Source organism: Eurosta solidaginis, chromosome 2 (assembly GCF_040869045.1).
Source record: "Eurosta solidaginis isolate ZX-2024a chromosome 2, ASM4086904v1, whole genome shotgun sequence".
Classification (NCBI taxonomy): domain Eukaryota; kingdom Metazoa; phylum Arthropoda; class Insecta; order Diptera; family Tephritidae; genus Eurosta; species Eurosta solidaginis.
In genome coordinates this window covers 73,295,550-73,318,993 of record NC_090320.1, presented here as the reverse complement: position 1 = coordinate 73,318,993, position 23,444 = coordinate 73,295,550, and the positions used below count along the sequence as shown (strand labels likewise).

At 39.3% G+C, this 23,444-nt stretch overlaps 1 protein-coding gene across 3 annotated transcripts in view; it reads left to right on the top strand.

Annotated features, from left to right (window-relative positions):
- Positions 1 to 3,740: 3,740 nt before the first annotated feature.
- Positions 3,741 to 23,444, top strand: part of Akap200 (A kinase anchor protein 200) — a 92,718-nt gene continuing 73,014 nt past the window's right edge. For 2 of the 3 annotated variants that reach the window (XR_010949541.1, XM_067765711.1), the window contains exon 1: positions 3,741 to 4,163. The gene's annotated coding sequence lies outside the window, so the exon portion shown is untranslated. Of the gene's footprint in view, positions 4,164 to 7,165; positions 7,329 to 23,444 lie in introns of those variants that run through there. The other variant, XR_010949543.1, reaches the window with a different exon arrangement.

The following is a 23,444-nucleotide window of genomic DNA, read 5'->3' as shown; positions in this document are numbered from 1 at the left end:
TACAACGGGCAAAAACACTCTCATAACTAGTAGCTAACCTGCAGAGCTACAGAGTAATATTATCCCTAAAAATTGTTTAACAATTCCTTCCTAAAGCGCAACGCTTGAATTATACAATAAATAAAAAAATAAAAAATGTAGACCTATAGCCAATTTATCAAGAAATTGCGGCGTCGGTTTATAAGGACCTCCTTTGAGCAAGCAATTGACAAACGTATATCTTTTGTCAAAAGGTTCTGAGCAAACGTACCGGCTATATTCCCTTGCTTTTCATACTTCTATCCATGCTTCTTCCACCAAAACAATTTTCGGGAGCTCGAAAAACTTATTAAAAACCTTCTTTTCTAGGCTGATATTTCGTATTAAAATATGTCCACGGTGCTCGTTATTTTTTCTTTTTTATTTAAAATAACTATGAAAGTAATTTAGTTGTTGTTGTTGGAGCGATAAGGTTACTCTCCGAAGGCTTTGGGGAGTGTTATCGATGTGATGGTCCTTTGCCCGATACAGATCCGGTACGCTCCGGTAATACAGCACCATTAAGGTGCTGGCCCGACCATCTCGGGAACGATTTATATGGCCACTGTAAAAAGATTGAATCAATTGAGCGTGCATTCCCTCAGCATTATTTTAAAAAATTATGATTTTTTGGTTGCATATTATAAATCTCCATTCCTGAATGGCTCAAAATACTTTAACTCAAAGCTAAAGTGCGTGTGGTATTAAATGGTAAAATATAATTCAATATAGAGTGGGAATGTAGGAACCATGATTTTTTGGTTGCATATTATAAATCTCCATTCCTGAATGGCTCAAAATACTTTAATTCAAAGCTAAAGTGCATGTGGTATTGAATGGTAAAATATAATTCAGTATAGAGTGGGAATGTAGGAACCATTCCCAATCTTTAATGAATGTAAACTTGAAATGAATGCACTTTTTTTTTCATTCAGTACTATATACTTTTTCCCCAGGGTTATTTTTTGGTATACTTTTATTGCCATCAGATATGTTAAATCAATTTAGGAGTTGGCTGCAAAAAAGGCATACAATTTATCAATAGAAATAATAGACCCTTCTAATATTCAAGTAGTTTAATATTTAAAAATTCATGATCTTAACACCGGCTTATAATAATTGAATATTCAATCATTATTTTTTAAAAGAAACATTTACTGGCATACTGCGATTTTAACATTTCGAAAACCGCCCCATAATCATCATCAGTCAATTTCGAATGTTATGAAAGGTTTTACCTAGATTCGAACCGCGAATCACACGGTGAAGCTGCAGTTGCTTTAAATCATTGCAATATGCTAGTAAATGTTTCTTTCCTTTCAGTTTCTCTTAAACTTCGCAAAGACAATCTATTGCTTTCTTGCTATATGTCAAAATGGTTCTATATGTCCTACTTATTTTGCTATTGTAGTAAAATGGATTTTGTAAATGAACACATTGTGCATTGACCAAAAAGAGTAAATTGTGGATATTTTTTGTCGATAATATAACAAAAACAGATATTTGAGTTTAAGTCATTTAAATTTAAATATATCAAAGTACATAGGTCTATCGCCGATTTCGTTGGAGCTTCCTAATTCCGAGAATTTCGATAAATATATGTCTAATTCCATGGCATTGTCCTACAGCGATTTAGGCTTTTTCTATTCACCTGAGTCACCTTCCCAGTAAACTTCACCAAGTAGCGCAACTAACAGCTGATCGCTCAAAATTAGCGCACACACACAAACATCACTAATGGCCATATTACGGAAATCTTTAGGGAAATTCCAGTTTAATTTTTAAACAGATATAAAATGTTATAATTGTGGAATATATAGCATCTAGGACACCCTAATTGCAGTAATTGAAAGAACATGTTTGCTTATACTCAAGTATTTAATTATTTTTTCAAAATTTATCTTTAATATTGATACAATGATTGAAGATATGTTATTCAAATGCAACTCTGCTCTTTCTACTTTCTTCATTCCACTCCATTCGAGTGCCTTCTTTCACTGAATTCGAGTGCCTTCCACTCTATTCGCAACATAACCTCAATTAAAGCTGCCAAACTATATAGTAAACAATGTTCCCAGTTTTCCTTCATATGTGCCGAAAAAAAGGTTTCATTGGAGAAACTCTTCAGAGGTTATTAATTTCCCTTCACACAAAGAGATTGACTGGCTCCATCGTACTACAGTTTTTTACAGCTGCTGTTTTGACAGTGTTTGATGGAATATAAATATAGGACCCGAGTGATTCAGGACCATTAGTCTCTCTGCTCTTTGCATTACTTGGGCAGATTTGTATTCAAAGTTAATTTTCTTTGGTATCAAAAAAGCTACAACTACCTATAGAACCTACTTTAAATGACTGTAATTACAAACTATTGTGTTTAGAAGAATATTTTTCTTAGAAAATAGAGAAAAATAGTATATTGCTATTGCAATTTGCAAACTCACAAACCAGTATAGATACAGTATTTGACCATAAACCGCTAGGAAGAATATATGAAGGAACTTGAGAGCTTTTATAATATATAACTTTCCATTGTTTAACCAACAACAGGACGTTCAAATGTAGATTAGTACTTTTTCATGCAAGCCTTTTATATACCACATTGGCAACACTTATTTAGAACGATGACAATTTTCTTTTTCAATGTTGAATTCTTTGTCATTTGCTTTTTTTATTATTAAATTAATAGGAAAATTTCAATAAGAATACTTTTCCAGTTAACTTCTTTGTGCTTTATTACCATTTAAATATGGAAAAAACTGATCATTACGGACAATAATTAAATTTTTTGGTAGATATTTTGAAGTGGCTTTAATTAAATGCAACCATGTGATATTTGAGCGAGTTTTGTGCATGTATGTGCACACCCAGCAAAGGCTGCATTCATTTGAGTGATTATTCTGTGTTGAAAAATGTTTGTGTTTCATTCAATTACTTCATTCTTTCTTCGAATGAGTACAGGAGTGCATTTTTTTTCCACTACTGAATGAAGAATGGGTTAACTTTTAAGCCACATTCCTTAACAAGGAATGAATTAAGAGCAAGCATTCTTAAATCAATGATTTAAAATTTCAAATGATTGCACAGTTTTACAGCTTTGACCCCTCCCTCCCCACCACCAAGTTCCATAAGGAACTTGGGGTCGCTAGAGCCTCGTCTGTTAGTAAAACGGGACTCGCTGCTCGAAGGTGAGGTTAAAAATTGGGTTGGAGAAGCTATATATTGTGCTACACAACCCCTTGAATCCCAAAGTAATTTAGTCGTATCCGTTAATATGAAATATATCAAAACTAGAAAAATTCGTAACATTTTTCAATCTGGTAGCTTTCTTTTGGTGAAATTGTCATTGTCCCGGCAAAAGTCAAGAGCCTAACGTCACACTAAATGGAACTACCTCCATTTTTTGTATCATGGGTGAAAGGAATAGAATGAAAACAAAAAAAAAGTTTTTGTGGGTTGTAAAAAAATGTTGTCAATGCGTTGGTTTCATTTTGAGTTTGCCATGCCCTGTGAAATTAAAAAAAAATCAGCTGATGAGATGAGCCAACCATATAGTTGAGCCATGTCTTTCATCAACTGCGACATATGTTGAGTAAAACATACCAAAGCCTTGGCAACCATATAAAAAATGCGACACTGTTGGGGAGGAGAATCGAATTCGAATTAGACTTTCGAAGTTAAGACTGTGTCGCTTTGTCGCTTCGGAAAGGAATTGCCATCTGATTACAAACTTGATTATTTTTCCATCATCCAAAATCATCAATAAATATTTATGAATGCCGGGTTATGTTCAAATTTTTCATAAGCAAAGCGAATTCATCATAAATTTTAAAGACAAATTCAGTATAAATATATTAGCAGATTTGTTAAATAACGCAACAATTTCTTCATAAATTGTATATAAATATTTATTTACTGTCCGGCAACGCTCATTGACGTCTTTGCCGTACCATTGTACATATGCACCGCCTTGGTACAAGCGCTTTGCTTCAATTCTTCAGTTACGGTCGAAATAACCAGACATTTTTGTTTGAAACACATAGAAAAGAAAGTTTTTGGAAGTTGTTTCGAAATTCGGGTGAAAAAGTGATATTATTACAAAGACGCCGCATAGAATTAAGTTTAATATAATCTTAAAGAAGCAGGTAATTGTTAACACTGAATATGAAGTTGGAAAATTTGCTTGATTAAAGAATGAAATGGTAAAGTGAAGTTTGTGAAAAAAGGAGAAGCTGTGTGAGTTGGGGGAAAATTCTGTATAACGATATCGTGCTAAAACATTAATAAGTATCGCTGACGCATATATATAGTGCTGCACCTATTAAATAAAAGCATTTTGTTTTGTTTAAAGTTGGGTAAATTAATATTCGTAATTGGATTTGTATATTGCAATTATCAGAAATCGCACGATGTACTAGAAATACTACACGGCAAAGCTGATTGTCGACGGTCGGCTGTGCAAAAAAAGACATTCAAAGTATTCACCCCTCCTTTATTCCTGTCGTTCGTTGTCGTTTTAAGAGCTGTGAAATGTGTTCAATTTGGGTGTGCCTTCCGCAGCGCTGCCAATATTGCAGTCGCGTCGTCGCCAAAGGCGAAGTCACAGGCGCCGGTATAATAGCCAGTTGGATTGTAGTATATTATACATCTTTGTGTTGTTGGGTGATTGCATTCGAGCTGTAGTCGACCATTGCAGTTGCCTTCGCCTTGAAACACTTCGTGCTCAATACCATTCGCATATGGACGAAATGCGAAACTTATTTATTCACTTCGTTCTTTAATCCAATATTCGTTCAATTGTTTATTCCTTTTTTGTACATTTCATTTTGTTTGTGTTTTATTTCTATTTAGACAGTTCTTGTTCATATATTAATGTATACACATACATACGTATATATCTGTAAAACCCATTTGTATATATCCAAACAGAGTATTGTGTTGAAATAGGAATATTTCTTGAAGTAATTCAATGCTTTATTACCTAGTTTAATAATTTTTTTACATTCAAATATGTATACATATTGCATATTCAAATATACTGTAGCAAAAAGATATTGAAAAAGCTTGAAATATCTGTAAAATGAAACCAATCCTCAAATGTCCGTCACAATTTTTTCATTGTTGTATGTGAAATGGCTAAATGGCTGGTGCGTTACAAAATGTTATTATTATAACCTGTTTTTCTGTAAGAAAAAGGCAAATAACCCCAAATAAACTAATATTTGAATCGAATTACATACATACATATGTGGTACATAGCTCTTTACCCTTGCGCACAGCTCTATTACACGTCAAAATATCCGAAATTAGAAATGTTTGTTTGAAATGACTCAACACCGCTCCAAAACCGGCGGTGGGATTCATAGTATTGGCGAGCAAACCACCTTTCTGCACCGAAGGGGCTTAAAAAATAACCCTGTGTTGTTGGTGTAGCGATAAGGAAATATCCCGAAGGTCTTGGGGTGTGTTATCGATGTTGATGGTCCTTTGCCGGATGCAGATACGGTACGTTCCGGTACCAAGTCCGACCAAATCGGGAACGATTTTTTATGACCACAAGCGACCTTCTAGGCCATCCCGCCCTCCCACCTCCTAGATCCATGAGGAGTCGTGGCCGGGGCAGTCGGGGTCGCCAGAGCCTCGGCTGTTAATGAAACAGGATTCGCCACGGATAGGTGAGGTTGACAATTGGGTTTGGAGAAGCTATATAATGCGCTGGCAACCTGAAAGGCTTGCGCTACACAACCCTTTGAATCTGGTATTTTAGTCGCCTCTTACGACAGGCATACCTACCGCGGGTATAATTTGTCCCCCTAACCCGCTGGGGGTTAAAAAATAACCCTGGGTGGCTCCCACAGTGGTTATGGATCAAATTTTTTCAGGGCCGAACACCTTTTTGTATTGATCGTGTACGACGAAACCATCCAAATTACAACTACAACGTGCAAATTTTCAACTTTTGTAAATATCTCAACAAAATTAAATTTTTTATTTTCCCTACCAAGTCTTGCAGTAACGTGCAATGGTTGACTGTATTAAAAGCTTTTGATAAGTCTAGCCCTACGATTACTGTTCTGTGGCAGGGAAGGGGGTTTGATTCATACCGCACTTTATCTTTGTGTTGATGGCGTTTTGCGATGACTGGCTAGACGCAGATTTACCGGTTCTATATACCGGAGCGGCTTGGGATTTTTCCTGGCCAGGGCTGTTATTTCAGTGTAACCCCACCATCAAACCAATCTTTTCCACTTCTTTTTGTAGTTTGGAGTACGAAGAACCTATAGCCTTAATTACTGCATGGCTGTCAATGTAAAATTTTAAACGGCTGCAGTTTTTATTTTTCACCGATGCTTCTGTTGCTTTAGTCCCTATTAGCTTGAAAAACACTGCAGTGATCTGCTAGCTTGTAGGATTTGTTTATTTCCGGATCTGCCCAGTCAACAGCAGACCCTACTCCTTCATCACTTTAGAACTATCGGAGTACACATGTTTCGCTTCGTCTGCCATTTCAGCGCCCTTGCGCCAAATTTCCACGGCTATCGTTGCTCTAAGAGACCCATCGAAACGAAGGTGGGGACGCTTTACTACTATATGACCTGCGCTCAAGATGCCCCGAGCTATTGAGTCTCGTTGCAGTTGTTAACGCTATGTTCTTCACCACCAGGTTTACAGGAGAAATGTGCAGAATGGCAAGCATATATAGCCTGCATATCCCCTCCAATTGTTTGAGGTGCGTTCATTTTTGAGTGGCCCTCTGCTAATCAAGGACTCGGTAGTATAGGATGGGCTTCACAATCGCTGTAAATACTCAATGAGGGAGAGAGGGCGATACACCCCACGTACACGCCAGCATTATTTTACGTGCATAAAGTACTGTCGATGCCTTTTCACTCTCTCATCCACGTTGTGCTTCCACGACAACTTACTATCTAGAAAGATTCCTAGATATTTGATAAGAGTTTCTGGACTTCTCATCAAATTATAACGACGTCTTTTACATAAGTAAATGAGGTATTAATAATAAATAAAAAAACTACGCTTTAATGTATCTTTAAGGGCAACATGCATATATGTATGAATGAAATTTAGTAATTTTTTTTAATTAAGGAACTATTTAAAGAAATTTCATCATTAAAAAAGGAAAACAGTGTATTTTAAACCACACAAAGGAATGCAAAATATTACGGAAAGCATTCCTCTTAGTACAGCAATGCAATGAATGCAATCAATGGAATAAAAAAGGAATAATTAGTCCGGAATAACAACAAAAGCACGGCTCTGGGGCAGCAATCAACCCACTCAGCATTTAGGTGAATAAATTTTGAATTTCCCTACGTATCAATGCAATTTGATTACTCTTTCTGACTAAATAATGATTTATCATACAATTGAACAAAAGAAATAATCAAAAATGAACACTTTGATGATGAAAAACTGAAAATCATTTTTCGATCACTTTTTGGAATCATTTTTGAAGTCCTTTGATGATTAAATTTTAATATTTCATAAAAATCAATAAAAAGAATATTCAAATATGCCTACCAACAAAAACTGAATATAGTTTTTCAATCACGTTTTGAAATCATATTTGAATCAAATGTGTTTGCTTTAGGTGATCAAAAATTTATAATCATTTTTAATTCAGCTTTTTGAATCTTATGAATATATTTGTTGGCTGAACAATGAATTTTATACTTGTTTATATTTTACTTAATCTTGTTTTTTTTTACTTGCACATATTTTTTCAATCATGAAACTAAGAAAAAATATATAAAAATTTTATTATTTTTACAAAAGATATTCTTCAAGATGTAAATAATGTAAATGTGACCGAAGATTTCCCCAACCATTTCTCCACCTTCGGCTTCCCAGAAAATACATAATGGTTGGACAATACAAAGGTTGTGAGCTATCTGAACCCCAGGTAAGTGCAACTATCTTGACATACCTGGATACGGCTTCAACATCCAGTGTCGTATCCGTATTTTAAGATGCAGACGATAATGCTGTTGTTGGATGTTATAGTCGCAAGGTGTATATCGGTCAAGCTTGTTTTCGAGTTAGCTGTGGTTCAAATAGCTCAGTTTCGCATGCTTTCTTCCCCTGATGAAATAAGATTATTATGTAGTATCCTATTTTGAATGAGATATGAAGAATAAATGCATTATAATGGCATTCAAAAATGATTCAAAAATCTCAACCAAAGCGATTGAAATATATTCACGAATATGATCAGAAAATGACTGTGAAAAGCAGTCAAATATTACTCTAAAATTATTAAAGCTCAATTTTACAATGACATCAAATATGAATAAAAGCGTTTAGAAATAGGAATCATATATGATTATTCAAGAATAATCACATTTATGGTACATTTTTCTCCTGACGATACGTTAATTTTCGAACAGAACTTGCTTTTAAATCTGAACGTTTTTAATCATCTTGGAGTATGATATTTAAATAAAATTTTCAAAAAATGCTGGCTGGGAAGTGTGTGTATATCCGCCTGACGGGATGTTCAGTTTTACTTTTTTAGCGTTATGGCACCCTTTTGACAGGATGTTCAATATCGCGACGCACACGGTCGGCTATCTTCAGCGGGTGATAGAGATACAGGATAATATCACGATAGTCACTTTAAATATCAGGTGATCCATTCTGTTTGTAATTTTGATGTCTATGTGGAAGTTATCACACTTGTCTTATCCGCAATGGTGAATTTCGTTTTTAAGTAGTAAAAGTTTTTTTTTTGTATTTATTTATGTTCAATTTTATTATAATATATGTTTTGAATCGAGTCACAAAATAAGACCCCTTATGATCTCTCATCTGATACCCATATTGATCGTCTCTATTCTGATGCCCATTTGTACTAAAACCTTTTAACTTCTTGTCACGATAAGATTTTTCAGCAGGACAATGCTCCAATTCATGTGGCGCGGTCACAATATTCCATTGGTGCAAAGGCCAGAATTTAGTCCAGATCTTAACCCAGTTAGGACCTTTGGGATATTTTTCTGCCAAAATTTTTGCTGTAACAGGGCTATATGAAACCTTGAAAGAGCTAAAAAATCGCCATAATAACTGAATCTGAAAGAATTCCTTTGACCGTCTTAAAAATCTTGGTTAGTACAATGTTGCGTGGGCTTGAACTAATAAAGGAAAATAGAGGTAATAAATAAAAATAAATGAACGGCGCGATAACCTCCGAAGAGATTTTAAGCCGAGCTTCGCTTCCAATTTGCGTCGTGCTCATTTTAATTTTTCCTACAAATTGGCGGGACAGGACCTACTTGTTTTAAGCCGACTCCGAACGGCATCTGCAAGGCAGATGAGTTTTCACTGAGAGCTTTTCATAGAAGAATACACTCGGAGTGCTTGCCAAACACTGCCGAGGGGCGACCCTGCTTAGAAAAATTTTCTTCTAATTGAAAAAACTTTTTTATAAAATTTAGATGGTGCGGTTCCCGGGGCGTGAACCCAGGATCTTCGGTGTGGATAGCGGAGCACGCTACCATCACACCACGGCGGTAATACAATTTCGTATAAATTTAATATATTTTTTTTGAATAATATTCTTTTTTGGCGACCTTATATTTAAAGCAATTGGTTTTATGTGTACCGGCTCGAGGTCAATATTTTGGTAATAAAAACACCAGTTTTTATTGTTTATTCCGATATATTTCGGTTACACATCGGTAACCGTCTTCAAGGGACTATACAAAACAATGTAAAAACAAATTTTCATACATGTAATATGTCATATATTATAAACATACATACATTTTTGAGTTAAACGTCCGTTCGCGTTGGCGTGGAGTTTTGTACTGTAATGCACTAACGATCCTGATCAAACGTCACACGCAAGATTTTGGGGTGTAGGACAGTCGGTAGCGTAGTGCCATCGACGTGGATCTTTAAAATGGGACGTCCATGTTGTAAATAAGGTCGCGGAAGATTTAGTCGGTGATAATGCCAGGTTTCGCGAGGCGAAAAAACTGGAGAGATCAGGGAGGTAGCCGTTTATTTTATTGCATAGCTCATCGATCTCTGGGCCTGGGCCTGTGGCCATTATTGTGCAGTCATCGGCGTAGGAAACGATTGTGACTCCTTCCGGTGGTGAAGGTAGCTTAGATATGTAGAAATTAAACAAAAGTGGGGATAGGACACCACCCTGTGGCCCCCGTTGTTTAATTCTCCTTTGTTTTGATGTTTCGTTTCTAAATTGCACCGATGCCTGCCGACCACCCAGATAATTTGCCGTCCACCTTTTAAGACATGGGGGAAGGGTAGACCCTTCCAGGTCTTGCAGTAACGAGCCATGGATGACCGTATCAAAAGCTTTTGATAGGTCTAGCGCTACGAGTACTGTTCTTTGGTGGGGGTATTGATTTAAACCGCAATTTATCTGGGTGCCAATGGCATTTAGCGCGGTGGTAGTGCTATGGAGTTGTCTGAAGCCATGCTGATGAGGGGATAGCTGCAAATTTGCTTGGAAATAAGGGAGCAAAATGGCTTCAAGCGTCTTTGCCACTGGCGATAGGAGAGATATCGGACGATACGACTCACCAATGTTAGCTGGTTTCCCAGGCTTTAGTAGCGGGACCACCTTGGCCATTTTCCATTTCTCGGGTATGCCAAAGGTGGAAAGAGACAGGTTGAAGACATGCGCTAAATATTTAAAACCCTCTTTCCCTATGCTTTTAAGCATCGGCATGGCTATGCCGTCTGGGCCCACTGCTTTGGATGGTTTAGCACGACCAATGGCGTCCTCAACCTCTTTAGCGGTGATGGTGATTGGTGACCCGCTGAATTTGTGTTTATGTGTCTATTGGCTCTCCGTCTATCTTTGTCGACTGTAGGATGCATTATATATTGGCGGCAGAAAGCGCTCGCGCATTTTTTCGCATCCGACAGCACGAAACTTTGTCTTTGTGCTTAGTCGGATTCGATAGGGACTTTACGGTGGACCAAAGTTTACCCACACCGGTAGAGAGGTTACAACCTCTTAGGTGCTCCTCCCATTTCGCCCGCTTGTGTTCATCCACAAGCAATCTGATGCGTTGGGTTATATCCCTTATTTGGGGGTCGCCTGGATCAAGCTGTCTTATAAGGTCACGTTCTCGCTAAGTTTGCGGCCTCCGCCGGGAAGTGGGGCTGGATTTCGGGAATTCTCCCGGCGGGAATGAAACATGCCGAGGCGGATTCAATGACCTTACGGAAGGCGCGCTCCCCTTGGCGGGCATCAGTCGGGATAGGGAGGGTAGCAAAGCGGTTGTCTGTAAAGGATTTATATTATTCCCACTTTCCTTTTTTAAAGTTTATGAAAGGGCGTTTTTCAGTGACGATGAAGTCGGCGGTACGCTCGACCGAAATAAGTATGGGCAGGTGGTCGGATGCCAATGTTACCATCGGTTGCCAGTTGACGCAGTTTACGAGTTCTGCGCTCACGATTGAGATATCTGGCGAGCTGTGACAGCATTATTGTGCAGAACGTCGTTTCTTCTATTTGATCCGCCAACATCTCACCCCTACTGTCCGCCCGCAAGTTTGAATGCCATATATCATGATGGGCATTGAAATCGCCTAAGATAATGCGATTGTTGCCAGTGAGTAAGGCCCTGATATTACGGCGGTATCCACTGGGGCAACAGGTGGCCGGAGGGATGTAGATGTTGATGATTTCTAGGTTTGCATCGCCTGACCGGACAGATAGGCTTTGACGTTCTAAGACATTGTCTCTGCGGTCGATGCCAGGATCAAATATATAATATTGCACAGAGTGGTGTATGATAAACGCGAGGCCGCCTCCATTTCCGCTCTTGGGGTTGTTCCTGTGGAAATTATACCCAGAGCAGGTCTGCAATGCAGATCTTGCTGTGAGTTTAGTCTCTTGAATCGCAGCAATGCGGATGTTGTGCCGCTTCATGAAATCGACTATCTCCGTAATCTTCCCAGTTAGTCCATTACAGTTTTACTGCAGAATTCTGAAGTGCATAAGGGGAGACGCCGCCACTCTGGGGGTAAGTGACGGGTGACTACACCTGGGTTGTGGAAGGCCAGGACGCAATTGCTGTTGTGGCCCTGGGACTGGGCGTCCTTGGGCAAGCATTGGGGTACCCGGATGATTTGGGTTTGCGACCTGGCAACATGGCGCGATGAAACCCGTCGGGGGGTTGTCGTCGCGGAGACCAGAACATCTAGGAAAGTGGCAACACCCAAGGCAGGAGCTGCATTGGGCGGATGTCGCAAACCTATATATTTTGTGCTGGCAGACGGTGCAAACGGAGGTATGGACTAAGAGTCTGTTTCCCTGACCTGCACGAGAACAACCTGTCCGATGCAACCATCCCTTGCACGAGACACACTGAACACAGTATGACCGTCCTAAAAAGATTCTTTTCCGGCAGATGCAGCAAAACCATTTCTCAGGACCGGGGTCAGGAGACGGACCCGGATTGGATTCGATGCCTTCCCGGAGTAAGAGAGTATGGAGCAGTCCTGCTGCAAGGAGCTGCTGGGAGGATGACAATTTGTGGGGGGACGAAAAAAATTAAATGGGGTCACACTGAAATGACAATCCTTGGTCGGGAAAAATCCCGAGTCGCTCCGGTACATAGAACCGACTGCCTTGGGAAGCGTTGATCGTTCCCTCGCACTCTGTTTTTTGGCCAATGAACTACTTTGTAGAGCTTGCTCTTGACGGATTGGCTTCACATACTCAGTATCGTTCCGACGTTTCCCAACAGAAGTGCGCGCTGGCTTGAAACCACCCTTGCATTCTTTCTGGAAAATTCTTTCAGTCGTTTTAGTGCGTCCATTGGGGTTTGTCAATGCCAGTTTTTCTCTCGTAGGTACTTTTGATTTCGCTTTATTTGGCCCATTCCATCCATCAACCTTTGTCCGATCTACTTGGCTTGACTTTCGTGGTATCTGTCGAATCTCCTCCACCAGCACTCGCTTACTGCTGAACCCTTTTTCCAAACTGAAGTTAAGTGGCACATCTTGGTTCTCATAACGCATCACCCTTTTGCATATCGATCTTGATGTCATTGTCAACCAAGAAGTCCACTCCCAATATGACTTCATCAACAATCTCCGCCACAATGAATTTGTGTAGAACCATGACCTTTCCAATTAATACCTCACATACCACTTCTCCTTGGACTTGATGTTGTTGTTGTTGTTGTAGCGATAAGGTTTCTCCCCGAAGACTTTGGGGAGTGTTATCGATGTGATGGTCCTTTGCCGGATACAAATCCGGTACGCTCCGGTACCACAGCACCATTAAGGTGCTAGCCCGACCATCTCGGGAACGATTTATGTGGCCACATTAAACCTTCAGGCCATTCCCTCCGTCCCTACCCCCAAGTTCCATGAGGAGCTTTGGGTCGCCAGAGCCTCGTCTGTTAGTGAAACAGGATTCGCCGCGGATAGGTGAGGTTGACAATTGGGTTTGGAGAAGCTATATATTGCGCTGGCAACCTAAAAGGTTGCGCTACACAGCCCTTTGAATCTGGTATTTTAGTCGCCTCTTACGACAGGCATACCTACCGCGGGTATATTCTGATCCCCTAACCCGCTGGGGTCCTTGGACTTGATTATACTCGCCAGTGACCGTACGCAACCTTGCCCCAGGTAACGGTTTTACTCTCTTGTTGACCAAGTCAGATCGGATTAAGGAATGAGATGCGCCCGTATCTACACTCAGTACACGCTCCTTGCATCCAGCTTTCCTTCGACGGCAAGACTGCTCGATTTTCTTCCAATTTGCGACACAGATATCACAGGACATTCAATAGCTGGGGCAAGTTTTCGTTCTTTAAATCTGACACGTTCTTGCTCATCTCCTCCAGCTTTGCGTTTAAGGCCACCCACATTGTTGGAACTATTAGGACCGAGATCGCAATGACGTGCAATGTGACCGGGCTTCCCGCATTTGAAGCATTTGATAACTCTTCCACTCCGCTTTTGCGATCCTTTCAGCACCTGCAATATTGCGTCTACCCACTCTGGCCTTTCTACTTCCACACAGCGTGCTTTAAAACTGGCTTACACAGAAGCGACGCTGTTTCCTGAATCAGAGCTTGTGACACCGTTTCTGCGAATGTTCGCTTTGGGTTTGCGTATGTAGCTCGCTTTGTTTCGACGTCCCGTATTTCATTTATAAAGCTTTGAATCTTTACCCTTTCAGTGTATTCCACGGGGGCGTCCGCATTCGCTAGATTTGCCAGCCTTTCAACATCCGACGCAAACTCTTGCAATGTTTCACCAGGCCTCTGGAAGCGGTTCAGTAACTCCATTTGGTATATCTGTCTCCTATGCTCAGTTCCGTATAGTCTCTCTAGAGCGCCCATCAATGCTTTATAACAGTTCCGTTCGCTCTCTGGAATGGTTTGTAAAATTTCAGTAGCAGATCCTTTCAATGCCACGAATAGTGCAGCAACTTTATCTTCTCAAACTGAATCTTAAACACCTGGAAAGGAACAGAGCCGTCAAAAGATGGAGTTTTTACCTTCGTATTGCTTGCTGAAACAGCTGGGCGATTTAGTTGTATACGACCTCTCAAAGCATCCACCTCGGCCTCGATTTTTTCCTCAAACTACGTTATTTTCTAGTCCATGCGCGCTTCGAGTTTTGATGATATACGCGCCTCTTGCGCTTCGAGTTGTACTGTTATGCGTGTCTCTTGTTCTTTCAGTTGTGCTTTCCATCTTTGATGTAATCTGTGTCGAAATTTCTGAAATACGCGTTTCTTGTGCTTCAATCTTCGCTGTTATGCGTGTCTCCTGCGATTCCAGTTGAGATGCCATATATGTTTTCTGTTCTTCCAGTTGAGTTTCCATCTTGGATGTTATGCATGTCTCCTGTGATTTCAATTTGGATGTTAAACGTGTCTCCTGCGATTCCAGCTGAGATGCCACTGTCGATGTTTGAGCAGTTATTGCAGCCAATATCATGTTCAAGTCTGTGCTCGTAACTGTCTGCGATGTTTCGTTTTTCTCTTCAATTTTTGGTTGACAAAAGACATACTCTTCCACGATAATTCCTTCTGCTTCCATTGTCTCTCGTATTCGTGCCTGAAGTTTGAGTTTAATGCCGGTTGTATTCAATCCACGGCTCTCCAACTCCTTCAGTTGCTGGATCTTCAATTCACTGAACTTTGCCTTGTCCTTGTTGTATTCCCAATCTTCGGAATTTATTCAACAATTCCTCTTCTGACACCAATTGTAACGAATTTACTGCAAATCCTCTTATTTGCAACCTTCTGCTAAGTTCGAATCACCAAACTGTTGAATAAATAACTCCAATATTTAATAATGCAAAATGGCCTTTATTCAAGTACTTCACAATAAATAACTCTACTATTGCCCGACAGATAGCGTGCTTAATCGAAACTGATTTCAGCGCCTCTACTGTTCATGCCTTTTATAAATAATAAATAAAAAATAAATGTAAGGCGCGATAACATCCGAAGAGATCTAAGGCCGAGCTTCTCTTCCAATTTGCGTCGTGCTCTTGATTTTCCCTACAAATTGGCCGGACGGGACCTACATGTTTTATGCCGACTCCGAACGGCATTTGAGTTTTCACTGAGAGCTTTTCATAGCAGAAATACACTCGGAGCGCTTGCCAAACACTGCCGAGGGGCGACCCCGCTTAGAAAAATTTTCTTCTAATTGAAAAACCTTATTTCTAAAATTTTTATAATTGCATATCTCAGATAAGATGTCTGCATGTGTTTATACGTTGCTTCTCTGCTGCGTGTACGTACATATGTGTAGTCATAATGATTGAATTATTGATGTGATTTGAATCACGGCTTAGCATCGGCTTAGAGATGGCAGTACCCCTTAGTGTTGCTAATATTCTTAACAATACGATTAATGTAAAATAGGTACTAAACTATGTGGACAAAAGTGTTCGTCACATTGAATTAATTAATAAAAATAATGAAATATATTAGTTTCTAATATTTGGCTTGTCCTCCTTTGGACCTTACGACTTATCCAAGCCGATTCGGCATTCAGTCGTAACAATTTTTTTTTGTAACATAAGGACCGATTTTTCCCCATTCTTCCTTTATAAACTCCTTTGGTAATTTTTTGATGTTATATGGCGTTCTCAGATCTTTCTGTCAAAATGATCCCATAGATGTGGCGATTGTGGTGGTGTTTTTAAGGCATGGGGGGGGGGGGGGGGGGGGGGGGGGGAGTGAAGTGTTATATAAGATCCACAAACGAACAATTTCGGCAGTATGCTTGGGAACATTGTCGTGCTGAAAATGATAATCGGATTCTATACCTAGCTTTCGCGCGATCTTTGCAAAATTTTCTTTAGTATATTCAAGTAGGCATTCTTATCCATTGTATTTCCTATAAATACGAGTTCTCCTACCCCAGCAGACGAAATACAACCCCATACCATGACTCCACCGCCACAGTGTTTAACCGTAGTTAGAATATTCTTTGGCTTTAATGCGGTATTCTGCCTTCTTCAAACCAAATTGCGCCCATCTGATCGGAAAACACAGAACTTACTCTCATCGGAAAATATCACCTTGTCCCAAAACCCAACTTTTTTGCATATACGCTTTTGAGGAAAATGAAAGTCACTTATTTTCACATTTTTTATTTTTTCTGTTTGAGATATACATACACACATAGACAAAATGCTTTCGTCATTATGGTATGTGCCTCGCCACAAAATAATGCAAATATTTTTATCTTGCTTTTAATAATTACAATAATGTACTAGCGTTGTTGTTGTTGCTGTAGAAGTATTTCGCCCCATCGAATAGGTGCGACCGATCACAAATTGTCATCAGTGTCCTCTAACAGGAGTCCAAGGAAACTTGCAGTTTCAACAGGGTTGGACCATAGTGAGAGGGGTGTTAGAGGCCTTGGTTCCACATTACAATGAACAGATGGTTGGTGTCATGTGGGGACGCATCACAAACAGTACATATGTTTTGTATGTGGGGGTTGATTCTTGATAGGTAAGAGTTTAACCTGTTACAGTACCCAGATCGAAGTTGAGCTAGTGACGCGCGTTTCCCTAGGGAGAGTGCGTTCCTCTTCTGCAAGTTCTGGGTATTTTTCTTTAAGAACTGAATTCGCCGGGCAGTTCCCAATATAGATGTCCGACGCCTGTTTGTGGATATCACTGAGGGCCTGCTTGGGCTATTTTGCTTTTGTGTTCTCGATGCCGTATTTCCTTATAATGCTTACGGAGATGACCCCTTAAGCCCCAGGGAGGTGTACCCTTAGAACTACAGGGTAGTGATACGTTGCAACATATTTCGGTTAGCTGTGAAATGGAAAGTGGTGTGTTAGCCAACACCCAAATGAAACAACAAAGTTAAATTTAAACTAAAATCAGTTCTGAAATTATTTTTCACATTTTACTATAATATTGTAGCGAATTTTAGGAAATTCTTGATCGTTCTGCATCTTCTGTTGTCGTAGCAATCGCTGAACTGTCGAATAAATAACTCAGATATTCAGTATATCAGAATGTTCTTTATTTTCAACACTACTATGGTAGTATTAATTCATAATTAAACCACTCGCGTACTTCGTTTATAGCGTGTTGAAATCAATCTGATTGATTATTCATCAGGTTGGTTGGGCTGATTTTATACTCTCAGTTGTCTCGTTCGACTATTTCTCACAGGATCCAGATTTTTCGTGAATAGCCTTCTCGAATAGTTGCTTATTTATTTTCATTTTTTGTATCATATTCACTGTTGTCTTCTCGGTATATGTGTGTATTTGGCTGAGTAATATGCGCTGTTTATTGCTGCGTTAATATTCGCCACAATATTAAAACCAAAACTTTGACAACACTCCGAAATGTCAAAGAACTGCCAAATATCCGATCAATACCCGTTTTTGAGCCAAAGAAAATGATATACATACATACATATATGGCCATTGATAGTAATAAAAAAAATCGTCTAAACAAAACTTAAATTTTTGGTCTTCGTTGAAAATGTCTGGGAACCGCCTGTCTACTAAGTACATAACCAGCAAAAAAGGGCATTTTCGAAGCAAGCCATGTTTTTCGTGTTCTCTGAATGCTGATTGGTAAATCACCATCTCGTTACATGTCTATTGAATCTAATTTATTAACTCCTGTCGTAAGAGGTAACTAAAATACCAGTCACGGGGTAGTGTAGTGCAACCCTTTCAGGTTGCCAGCGCAATATATAGCTTCTCCAAACCCAATTGCCAACCTCAGCTATCCGTGACGAATCCTGTTTCATTAACAGCCGAGATGGTCGAGCTTGGTACCGTAACGTACCGGATCTGCATCCGGCAAAGGACCATCAACATGGATAACATTCCCCAAGACCTTCAGGGAGTGTCCTTATCGCTACAACAACAACGTCGATCGGGATCTACAACTGATGTTGTGTTAACTGATAGTCCTTACCAGTGTTGCCTTTTTAGCTTTTGTTTCTTCCTTATTTAGTTTGGTATTTTGCGGTTTAGCTGTAAGCTTTTGCCGAAATTGATTCAAGGTTCGATTCGAACTCAAGGCCAGAACAATAATTTTTTTCTAATGATAATTATTGTTATTTTTTAATTTTTCTTAACTTGAAAAATTGTATTTTGTTTTTGGAATAGTAAGTAGAAAATTGTTCAGACAACCTGCCATAGCTGCGCAGATAGATCCATTTCAAAGGGTGCTAAGCCTTCATCATCAGTGCGCTTCAGCGGTGGTTTGTTTGACTGGCAAATTTGCTACTTCTATTCCTTTTTACCAACTATATTTATTTAGTGTTGCGCCATCTGGTGCAAATCACTGATAATGCTGGATTTTTGTTTATTGTCAATTACTTTGTTTGAGATTCCCAAGTGCTCATGGTTTATTAACAATTGGTTTTGTTTTTATCGGCCTATTGATAAATGATTCAAGGTTCGATTCGAGCTCAAGGCCAGAACAATAATTTTTTTCTAATGATAATTATTGTTATTTTTTAATTTTTTTAAATTTGAAAAATTGTATTTTGTTTTTGCAATAGTAAGTAGACAATTTTTCAGATAACCTGCAATAGCTGCGCAGATAGATCCATTTCATCATCAGAACGCTTTAGGCATGCTGCGCTAACCATTTAGCTATCCAGCGGTGGTTTGTTTGAATGGCAAATTTGCTACTTCTATTCCTTTTTACCAACTATATTTATTTAGTGTTGCGCTATCTGGTGGAGATCACTGATAATGCTGAATTTTTGTTTATTGTCAATTACTTTGTTTGAGATTCCCAAGTGCTCATGGTTTATTAACAATTGGTTTTGTTTTTATCGGCCTATTGATAAATGATTCAAGGTTCGATTCGAGCTAAAGGCCAGAACAATAATTTTTTTCTAATGATAATTATTGTTATTTTTTAATTTTTCTAAATTTGAAAAATTGTATTTTGTTTTTGGAATAGTAAGTACAAAATTTTTCAGACAACCTGCCATAGCTGCGCAGATAGATCCATTTCGAAGGGTGCTAAGCCTTCATCATCAGTACGCTTTAGGCATGCTGCGCTAACAATTAAGCTATACAGCGGTGATTTGTTTGAATGGCAAATTTGCTACTTCTATTCCTTTTTACCAACTATATTTATTTAGTGTTGCGCCATCTGGTGGAAATCACTGATAATGCTGAATTTTCGTTTATTGTCAATTACTTTGTTTGACATTCCCAAGGTCTCATGGTTTATTAACAATTGTTTTTGTTTTTATCGGCCTATTGATAAATGATTCAAGGTTCGATTCGAGCTCAAGGCCAGAACAATTATTTTTTTCTAATGATAATTCAACTTACTATTCCAAAAACAAAATACAATTTTTCAAATTTATAAAAATTAAAAAATAATAATTATCATTAGAAAAAAATTATTGTTCTGGCCTTCAGCTCGAATCGAACCTTGAATCATTTATCAATAGGCCGATAAAAACAAAAACAATTTTTTTTCCGAAATTGTTTAGCTCTCTTAGCTTTTTTCAAAATCTTAGAAAATATAGACAGTTTGGTATAGATTTTTTTAAGCATTGAATTCGGGCTAGATGGTAAAATTTTGAGAATTTTGAGAAATCGAGGAGTAGTAACTATTAAAGCAACATCAACCTAATATAAGGTGACCTTGTGAATTGCCTGATGGTTTCTTATCCTTATAAATTGGTATTTAGCATTTTTCTAGCTTTTTTTTTTCCTTCTAGCCTTTTTAAGTTCTGGCAACACTGCTCCTTATAGACCCTTTGCCAACTAAGATAAACCTTTGTCAGGAGACCTCTTGAGTTCCAACGAAATAATTTCAATAAATATTTAACGTTTAATAAAAGGTTTATTTGTACAGAGTTTTTGTATAAATTTCATAAATTCAACGCTGGCTCTGCAGTTCGGACGCTTTCTATTTTAGTTCTCGCAATCGACTGACTGACAGCCATCTTGTTCATTGCCTTTCGTGAGTAGGGTTACCAGCTTGCTGACAGTCGGCCTTTCCTGATATGGAATCGACCCCGATTTCGTTGTCTTCTAGGTCGATATAGCTTGTTTCGTTCTCATCGAGTTCGGGACAGTTTCTACACCAAGGTTTCAGTTTGCTAGATTCGAAAACAGAAGAGTAGTTTCGCGACTTTATTGACATACCCGGAATGTCTTCGATTAAATACCGGTCATTGTTTAAAACTTTGGCTATACGATACGGACCACGATATTTTGACTCTAGTTTTCTCGATTCACCGGTAGCGGCGGCTTCATTCTCAATGACAACTAAATCATCTTCGCGATAAACTCTAGGGATTGTATGTTTTTCGTCGAACCGTTTTTTTCATTTTTGTCGTTCGCGTTCGATATTCTCCGTAGCTTGTATACGTTTTTCGTCTATCGGAATCTTCTCTACGGTTTGGTCGACGTCATCATGCACGGCGGCAACTAACAAATTGTGTACGATATCGCGCAAGTTAAAGTCGAATATTAGCTCGTTTGGGCTATATCCGGTCGTTTTATTCGGTTGCGAGTTGACTGTAAATTGCAAATTTCGCAACAACAAGTCCCATTCCTTAGGGTTATCAACCGAGGTTCGTAAGTAATTTAAAATCATCTGGTTTGCCCGCTCGACTTGCCCGTTTGCTCGCGGAGTACGTACAGCTGTTTTTACGTGCTTTATACCGTTCAGCTCGCAATACGTGGTAAATGCCTTTGACGTGTAAGCGGTTCCACGGTCCGTAATAATTTTAAGAGGCAGCCCGAAATAGCTCGTTACATCATTTAACAAATTTATTACGTGCGTCGTTTTTGTATCACGAACCGGTCTAACAATGAGATATTTGGAAAACGAGTCTGAAATCGCTATGACGTACGAATTCCCTTTCTTACTACGAATAAACGGCCCGAGATGATCGATATGAATCACGCGGAACGGAATCGGGTCTACCGGATCGAAATGCAAAGTACCTTCAGCCTTACCGAATTGGGCCTTACGATAACAGCACTCCGTGCACGCGGCGATATAATTTTTAATGTATTTCCGCATTTGCGCGAACCAGAACGTTTTGCGAATTCGATAAATGGTGTTCTCCAAAGCATGGTGACCCATCTTGTCGTGGCAAAGTTAAGCAATGCGCCAACGTACGGAGTTAGGGACGACAAATTTCAGTCCATCTTCTTCTTGACGATAAAGGCGATAATTTTGGATACGAAAATATTTCTTGATCTCTGGAGCTCGCTGAGATTTTACGTGGCCTTGCAAAATGGCGATGATTTCACGAAGTTTCGGGTCTTGTATTTGCATCGTATAAAGCCAATCATTAACGTCGGAGTTTATTTCAAAGATAAATCCAGCCGGCTCTACGTTTTCAGGGGGCTGGTCAGGCGCTCGGCTCATTGCGTCTACGTGCGCAAGTCTGCTTCCTGAACGATGTACTGCTTCAAAGTCGAACTCCGATATCTTCAACCACCAACGCGCGATTTTAGGCTTTAGTTCCTTGTTATCTCGTACCTTGGCCACGGCTGAGCAATCAGTCACCAAACGAAACTTTTTGCCCAACAAGTAAATGCGGAATCGTTCTAGTACCTCAACAACGGCGAGGGCTTCCAATTCATATGAATGGCAACGACTTTCCGGATCTGTGCAGTGTCGACTGAAGTACATTGTAGGCTGCCACGTCTTGTTATCGTGTGACTGCATCAGCACACCAGCTATACCAACACTGCTGGCATCAGTATGTACCTCGTGCAGCGCGGTTTGATCGTATAGGGCCAGTACCGGAGTGGTTGTCAAAAGTTCGATGATTCGTTTAAACGAGGTCTGTTGAAGATCAGTCCAGCAGAACGAGTTTTGTTCAGATTTGCGTAGAAGCGTGGTCAAGGGCTTAGTTATTAGCGAGTAATCAGGAACGAACTTCCTGAAGAAGCCCGTGAGACCCAAGAACCGTCTTAATTCGGTGACATTCGTAGGCACTTGGAAATTTTTAATAGCTGATACTTTGCGATTTCCAGGGGTTATACCGTTCTCGGTAATCACGTGACCGAGGTAATCGATTCGTGTTTCTAAAAATTTACATTTGTCTATACGCAATGTCAACCCACTATCGCCCAAGATACATAAGAACTTTTTAAGACGTTGTAATCCTTCATCAATGGTGCGGCTTGGTATTATGACATCATCCAAATATGCCAAAACTTCCCCAGGTTTCATCTTGGATACTAACCTATTCATTACCGTTTGGAACACGGCCGGAGCGTTGACTAACCCAAACGGCATTCTATTGAATTCGTAATGCCCTTCGTTGGTAACAAATGCTGTGAACTGTTTTGATTGTTCTTCGAGCTCTATTTGATAATACCCCATTCTTAGGTCTAATATTGAAAAATATTTATTACCTGCTAGCTGAGCGAAATGTTCATCCATAACTGGCATCGGATATGACGTTTTGTTCGTGATTCTGTTTAGGCACCTGTAATCCACACAGAGGCGATGCTCACCATTTTGCTTCTCGACCAGTACAATTGGTGAGGCATATGAGGATTCTGATAAACGTATGATTTCATTGTCGAGTAAGTCTTTGATTATGTCTGCCACAATCGGCCGCTTTGAGAATGGCAGACGATACGGCTTCATATTTACCGGTATATTCGAGTTTAATTCGATTTTCATTTTCATGATGTTACATCTACCGAGTTCTGAAACCTTTTCCGAGAAAACACCGCGGAATGAGGAGAGTAATTGCTCGAGTTTGTCAAAATCTTTATTAACGAGAGTAGTACGTTCACGAATGTTTAAAATATTTTCAATACGACAACCTTCATTATCGATAACCAGCCGACTTCCGTTTCTGCACAAACTATCAGTCCCAAGCAAAACATTTTCACTTATCAAATTATCTTCTACTATCAACCCGTCACTTTCAATTTTCTCACAGTCAATTT